This window comes from Loxodonta africana, chromosome 9, assembly GCF_030014295.1.
Source record: "Loxodonta africana isolate mLoxAfr1 chromosome 9, mLoxAfr1.hap2, whole genome shotgun sequence".
Taxonomy (NCBI): Eukaryota; Metazoa; Chordata; class Mammalia; order Proboscidea; family Elephantidae; genus Loxodonta; species Loxodonta africana.
Window position 1 is genome coordinate 92,737,632 of NC_087350.1, and position 8,521 is coordinate 92,746,152.

The window sequence follows — 8,521 nt, forward strand, 5'->3', positions numbered from 1 at the left end:
GATTTTTGTTTTCTTTATGTTGAGATACGATCCGTACTGAAAGCTGTGGTCTTTGATCTTCATTAGTAAGTGCTTCAAGTCCTCTTCACTTTCAGGTTGTGTCATCTGTATAATGCAGGTTGTTAATGAGTCTTCTTCCAATCCTGATGCCCCGTTCTTCTTCATATAGTCCAGCTTCTCGGATTATTTGCTCAGCATACAGATTGAATAGGTATAGTGAAAGAATACAACCCTGGCCACACCTTTCCAGACTTTAAACCAATCAGTATCCCCTTATTCTGTCTGAACAACTGCCTCTTGATCTATGTAAAGGTTACTCATGAGCACAATTAAGTGTTCTGGAATTCCCATTCTTCGCAATGTTGTCCATAATTTGTTATGATCCACACAGTTGAATGCCTTTGCATAGTCAATAAAACACAGGTAAACATCCTTCTGGTATTCTCTGCTTTCAGCCAGGATCCATCTGACATCAGCAATGATATCCCTGGTTCCACATGCTCTTCTGAAACCGGCCTGAATTTCTGGCAGCTCCCTGTTGATAAGCTGCTGCAGCCATTTTTGAATGATCTTCAACAAAATTTTGTTTGCGTGTTATATTAATGATATTGTTCTATAATTTCCACATTCAGTTGGATCACCTTTTTTGGGAATAGGTATAAATATAGATCTCTTCCAGTCAGTTGGCCAGGAAGCTGTTTTCCATATTTCTTGGCAGCTAAAGCAAAAGGAAGAATTGATGAAGTAAAAGAACTGAAGATTTCAAAGGGTGGCTAGAGAAGACAACGTAAAGTATTATAATGACATGTGCAAAGAGCTGGAAATGGAAAACCAAAAGGGAAGAACACACTCAGTGTTTCTCAAGCTGAAAGAACTGAAGAAAAAGTTTAAGCCTCTAGTTGCAATAGTGAAGGATTCTATGGGGAAAATATTAAATGATGCAGGAAGCATCAAAAGAAGATGGAAGGAATACACAGAGTCATTATACCAAAAAGAATTAGTCGATGATCAGCCATTTCAAGAGGTGGCATATGATCAGGAACCGATGGTACTGAAGGAAGTCCAAGCTGCTCTGAAGGCATTGGCGAAAAACAAGGCTCTACTGTACTAGAAACCACAGATCTCCACCAATCCACCTTCAGGGTTGTCACTCTTCTACAAGATCCCTTTCTAAGGTTCTGTCTCCAAATGATCATTCATAACTATTATGAATTTTATTTTTAATTTTATTAAATAATTCTAAAAACCAAACAAAGCTCAGATTCATTAAATTAAAATATCACAGGTGTGTGTATTTTCCATTAGAAAAATGGAATTAATGATATTTATTGAAAATTTTCTGTTTGCTCAGATGCTTGTTTCACTTAACGGGGCTATGAGGAAAACAGTGGAGTCTTGGCGGCATAGTGGTTAAGAATCCAGCTGCACACCCATGTTTATTGCAGCACTGTTTACAATAGCAAAAAGCTGGAAGCAACCAAGGTGTCCATCAATGGATGAATGGTTAAATAAATTATGGTATATTCACACAATGGAATACTACACATCGAAAAAGAACAGTGAGGAATCTGTGAAACATTTCATAACATGGAGGAACCTGGAAGGCACTATGCTGAGTGAAATTAGTCAGATGCAAAAGGACAAATATTGTATAAGACCACTATTATAAGATCTTGAGAAATAGTATAAACTGAGAAGAACACATTATTTTGTGGTTACGAGAGGGGGGACGGAGGGAGGGTGGGAGAGGGTTATTTACTGATTTGTTAGTAGATAAGAACTATTTTAGGTGAAGGGAAGGACAATACTCAATACACGGAAGGTCAGCTCAACTGGACTGGACCAAAAGCAAAGAAATTTCTGGGATAAACTGAATGCTTCGAAGGTCAGCAGAGCAAGGGTGGAGGTTTGGGGACTATGGCTTAAGGGGACTTGTAAGTCAATTGGCAAAATAAATTCTATTATGAAAACATTCTGCATCCCACTTTGAAGTGTGGCATCTGGGGTCTTAAATCCTATCAAGCGGCCATCTAAGATGCATCAATTGGTCTCAACTCACCTGGATCAAAGGAGAATGAAGAACACCAAGGTCACACGATAACTATGAGCCCAAGAGATAGAAAGGGCCACATGAAGTAAAGACTTACATCATCCTGAGAGCAGAAGAACCAGATGGTGCCTGGCCACAACCGATGACTGCCCTGACAGGGAGCACAACAGAGAACCCCTGAGGGAGCAGGAGAACAATGGGATGCAGAACCCAAATTCTCATAAAAAGACCAGACTTAATGGTCTGGCTGAGACTAGAAGAATTCCAGTGGTCATGGTCCCCAAACCTTCTGTTGGCCCAGGACAGAAACCATTCCCAAAGACAACTCATCAGACGTGGAAGGGACTGGACAATGGGTAGGAGAGAGATGCTGATGAAGAGTGAGCTACTTGTGTCAGGTGGACACTTGAGACTGTGTTGGCATCTCCTGTCTGGAGGGCAGATGGGAGAGTAGAGAGGGTTAGAAACTGGCAAAACGGTCACGAAAGGAGAGACTGGAAGGAGGGAGCAGGCTGACTTATTAGGGGGAGAGTAAATGGGAGTATGGAGTAAGCTGTATATAAGCTTATATGTGACAGACTGACTTGATTTGTAAACTTTCACTTAAAGCACAATAAAAATTATTTAAAAAAAAAATGTTCTGCATTCCCACTTTGGTGAGTGGCATCTGGGGTCTTAAAAGCTTTAGATTGGCCATCTAAGATGCATCAATTAGTCCCAACTCACCTGGAGCAAAGGAAAAAGAAAAATACCAAAAACATGAGGAAAATATTAGCCCAAGAGACAAAAAGGTCACATAAACCAGAGACTCCATCAGTCTGAGACCAGAACTAGCTGGTGGCCGTCTACCACCAATGACCACCCTAACAGGGAACACAACAGAGAGTCCCTGACGGAGCAGGAGAAAATGTGGTGCAGAACTCAAGTTCACGTAAAAAGACCAGACTTAATGGTCTGAGTGAGACTGGAGAAACCCCAGAAGACATGGCCCCAGAACTAAAACCATTCCCGGAAGGCAACTCTTCAGACAAAGATTGGACTGGACTATGAAACATCAAATAATACTCATGAAGAATGTGCTCTTAGTTTAAGTATATACAGGAGACTAAATGGGAAGCTCCTGTCCAGAGAAGGCAGAAAGGAATAGAAGCTGGTTGAATGACATGGGAAACCCAGGGTGGAAAGGAGGAATGTGCTGTCCCATTACAGGGATTGCCACTAGGGTCACGTAACGTTATGTGTACAAATTTTTGTATGAGAAATTAACTTGAGCTGTAAACTTTCACCTAAAGCACAATACAAAAAGAGTTCCTTTAGAACCATCTCTTAAAAAAAAAAAAAAGAGTTCAGCTGCTAGCCAAAAGGTCAGCAGTTCAAATCCACCAGCCACTCTTTGGGAACTCTTTGGGGCAGTTCTGCTCTGTCCTACAGGGTGGCTATGAGTCAGAACCAACTCAATGGCACCTAACAACAACAACAACATAAGGAAAATACACATGTGCCTATTCCATGCCAAACAGCTGAAGACACACACAAAAACAGCCTTGAACAATATGTAACAACATGTAGTTACATATCATGTCTGTAAATGTTAAAAGATTTCAAAGAAAAAAATTAGGAAGGCCTCTTTCACTAACTCTAGCGAATACAGCTTCCTAAAGAGGATAATAAGACTTAAGTCACACCATGTGGAAAATTAGTCCTCTATTCTCTGAAGAGGGTCTGATTTTCATTAAAAAATAATTGCATGGCCATTTTAGAAGCAATATATTATCAAGAAAAATTTCACCAATAACCAGGTGGTTAATTAACAGCAAATCATTAACTTCTGAATACAGCATTTCAGATGTTTCATTGGTTAAACGATGATAACAATATCATCTTTTTAATTTAACTCCAAGTATTATCTAGAGGGTAACAACATCTGAAAGTGCTTCTGGAATTAAATGTGTAATATAAGAACAGTGCACTGTTTTAGACATTAAGACCCAGCTAGAAAATAGTACATCAAGCTACAAAGCAAAAATACGTGGCTACTGGCTCAATTTTCAAAATTCTAGAAGAGAAGAAATGTAACTCAAAATTAAAAAGTTACTTTAGACATGAAAGCAGGCAACACTTGGATGATCTATAAGACACGTAAAACGTTTTCAATGCCTCTTCTTCTAAACAATAAAAAAGCAACCCAGGTATTCACGAAGATCTGGCAGCTTGTCTGCACAGACCACTCAAGGAAGCAGGCAACCTTCAGAAAGAAGATACAAGCTGTCAGACTCATCCAGCTATAACTGGAGTATATATTGACTTAGGTCAGTTTAGCAAAGAGAATATCACCTTACAAAGTGCTAGCAATGATGGAGATGTGATAACTGAAGATCACTGTTAAGATGTCTGCCACTTTCCAAAAGATTTGTCTTCAGAAGTTAATAGGAATTTTAAATTGCTGCAACAATTGGATGTCAACATGAGCTATTTCTTTGCTATTAAACATACATTTATAATATATTAATTTGTTTGAGCAGCATATTCTTTCTGTCATTTAATTCAATTAAAATTGAATAATTGCAAACATATAAATCTGTAGAGCCTAAAATAGCTCATTTTCAAGGAGAAAATTAGCTAAAAGATAAGAAATTATTCATATTGAATCACATCTTGCCACTGAGCTTATTTCTATGATGAAATATTTTTAACAAATAGAAGCTTTAAAATAGGGTGTTATAATGGAATTATTGATAGGTTCTTATCTCCAGATATAATGAAAAATGCTTCTATTACATATGTTATGTATTGTTTGGGTTCAAATACACCATGGTAATTTGTAAGTAGTTCAGTTGGTTTGCTTTCTCTTAAAACAAAGTATTTTGCAAAGAAATATATATATCAAAAGTATATAAGACCATAAATAATGGATATACCAGGAAGCATAAAATTGATAATGCCTTGGTTTAGCTAGATCCCCAAAATGAAACCAAAATTATGATCAGTCTGGATAATCTACCTATTTTTGTATACTTTTGTTATTGTTGCTCAAGCTTAAATAAGGGATAGGCCATTGTTGTAAAAGAAACTCAGTTGTCCTGATCACATCAAATGCTCAAGACCAGGATTGAGAACCACATCTTTCCCCTCAACCTAGTTCCTAGTTCAGGATTATCGCTTTATACACTATAATAAATGAGAAAACCCATTTCTATCCTACTGAGTTGGCCTACTATCCTCACTAGGATTTCATGAAACAATTTCAATAAAATAATGCAATTACAACAAAGTTCTTTGGAACACACTAACATAATCATCTTAGACTCAATAGAAAATAATAAGAATATTTATTTGTTTTAATTTTTAGACATTTTAGCTTTGGAGATACCACCGTGTTTGTCATTAAAAATACCACCCATGCTGAAAGATGCACCCTATTTCTTCACTTTAGGCTCCGTATGACTAGAGACTTGGCACTTGATGGCTCCAGGGGACTCACTAATGAGCTATAAAGCATTTATACCTCTGGGTCAGGAGTTTGGATTAGTCCTAGGTTGGGAGTGACAGAAAGTCATTACCATCTCATGATAGCTCAATGGTTTATGTGAAGGGAATTCATTGTTTCAGGCCACTTTCTAATGAACAAGCATCCACCTCACAAAAAGTCACCACTGCTTTTGACAGTAATTGGCAGAGACCTAGAGAATGAAAAATTCAACCCAGAATTGTGTTTGTCCATGCTACAACTAACATATCCAAGCAAGGAATCTTATTTATTTTTTTAATGGAAAGAGACAGTATGCTTTCCTTGTATATCTATGAAAAGGAAGTTTAGGGAAGAAAAAGGGAAGGAAAAAAATTGAAGGGAAACCTGAGAGCCATCCAGAAGACAGTAAACCAAAAGGCAGTAAGATTCATCATCAAAAACTTTACTTACTACCTGTATCACACAGGTATTCAAATCAGAAAAGTCATGTACCTCTTAATTTGTTTCTCTTTTGATAAGAAGGCAATAATATTTTAATAATGTTACTTTTACTTGTGATTTCTAGATGAGGGGGCCAAAAGAGGATAAATGCCTTCAAATAGTGTTCCCTTAGAAAAGATGTTACTACGTGTGTCATCGTTAATTTATATGAAAAGAGAAACCATTAATTTTAAAATGGGCTATCATTTTAAGACTCTTTCAGATGTATATAACACAAAGCTTTACTCAAACTGACCCAAACAATAAGATTTGGGGTCTCATAACTATAGATCAAGAGATAGGGTAGGCCTCAGGATGGGCTTGGTCCAGTATTTCAGGCTATTTCTCTATGATTGATCCCCTTCACTGTTCCCTCCTCTGTGAGCTGGTTTTACCTTCCACATAACTTCCCTTGTGCCAAAAAAAATAGCTATGGCAATTTTTAGCTTCATATCCGCACATCCCAAAATCTAGAGGAAAAGAGAGCCTTTCTACTTACAGCTCTCTTCTGGGTTAGAAAATATGTTGCCCTGAAGCTCCAGACAACCCTGTCCCTTGCATCTGAACTAGGGACTGATTTAGGCTTCCTGGCTTAAGCCTTGATTACTGAACTATAACTGTGAAAAAAGGGTGACTTTGATGAGCTTAGATCAACCAGTACCTATCCCTTGCCACCAGGGTGAGGTTATCTTTCCCTAAGCACACAGAAGACATGGCAGAAGGACTGCTACCTGAAAATTTGGGGGTACTCTTATTTTTATGGGTTCTTATAAAAAAGGAAGGGGGGTAATGAGGGCTGGATAGACAAAAATGTCCACTAGAGGCAGATACATTTTTTGTTTGATTTTAAAATTTTTATACATTTACAAATACTTCCTTTGAAATGCAACAATTTAGGTGTTAGTGTTTCCCAACCACTTACCCCCAAAATACCCAAGCATAAAAATAAACAGCAGAAACATCCCTATTTTTAAATTACATGAGGCTCTGACATTTGAGTGGGTAGGAGATAGTGAGGCAAGTGACCACGGAAGGTAATTAAAATATATTAAAAAAATTTTTCCTAAGCTTGGGGTGGGGGGAAAAGAGTGAAGAATCCAAGCTAATTATCTAAGAAAAATGCTCTGTGCCAAGGCAAATCTTTTGCAAGTCTCCCAACCACAATCCAATCTGTGTTCTCTAGAGTTCAAAAGAAAAAAAAAAGCTGAGATAATTAGCCACTCCCCAGAGCTGGTCAGTGGCAGAGCCAGAACCCAAAGCAGATCTGTCTAACTCCAAAGACCATTCCAGATTCCTTCACCAAAAACCATATACCTGAGCTCCAGCTCAGATGCCACATCTTTTCCATTAAATACCCATGCCAACATGTATGAAGGGCAAGGTATTATGAGCAAGGCACTGTGCTAACTTCTGCTTAGGGAGAACAGATATACACTAAAAAATGTATACATCAATACATGAAACATATGCTAAGTGCTCAGACAGTAATTCAGACAAGGAGCTCTACCAGAGTGCAAAGGTGGTAAGAAAGGAGGAAGGGACACCAGTAACTAACTACAGTCCCAAAATAAACTAAGGGAAGGAAAAGGGCATTATGGCTGTCGGTGAGTACTGGGCATATTGGAAACTTTAGGCATGTGAATCTGAGGATGTTCAACATGGAATATTTTCAGAGGGGGAAAATCTTAATTCTTCCTTTCCAAAGCACTTTGTAAACGGTGAAATAGTGTGGAATTCATAAATTCGAATGGCAGCTACCATAGAGTGTATCAGATGTTCTACATGTGTTATTTCAGCCCTCATTTTCGCTGGAATTACTAGCTGCCCTTTGCAGATGAGGAAGCCGAGGCTGAGATTGGTCATGATTTCCCCAGAGTTACACAGTGAAGGCAGAGAGACAGAACTCCAGCCCAGATCTATTGATTCTAAACCCCATGTTCTTCTCATTGCAATGTGATTTCTCTCATCATTTTATTTTACCTTCAAATGGATATTTGCAGGTAGGCAGAGTACAGAATATTATATTTCAACTGAGTTGAGTTGACAGTTACACAGTGAGGAGATGGATACCTTGAAAGTGCATATTCAATAGAATTTTGTATTTAGAAAATGGAAAAAATTATTTTGTAAATCACAGGCAGTCAATGTAAACCATACCTTTCTGGGCGGTGGAAATTCTAAAAAAAAAAAAGAAGTTACTGTAATTCTCTAGGGGAATCCCAAAATCTTTCTGGGCAAGAAAGAAGACAAGTGATATTTAGGTTTATGTTTGTTCTTCCTCCACCTAGCAGGAGATACAGCCAGATGAATAGGCTGCCCCCAAGAAAATGCAAATTAAGACGTACAGGAAGAGTTATACTAGGATTCCAGAGGTGTAGAAATGTGTCTTAAAAAATAGAAGAGGAGGCAAATAGAGAAATAAAGTGCATCTGAGGTTTTAAGTCACCTAGGCTAGCCTATCAGATCTTATCCATGGACAGAAAGCAAGGGTTCGAGTGTTTGGAGAAGGAGGCTTGCTATGC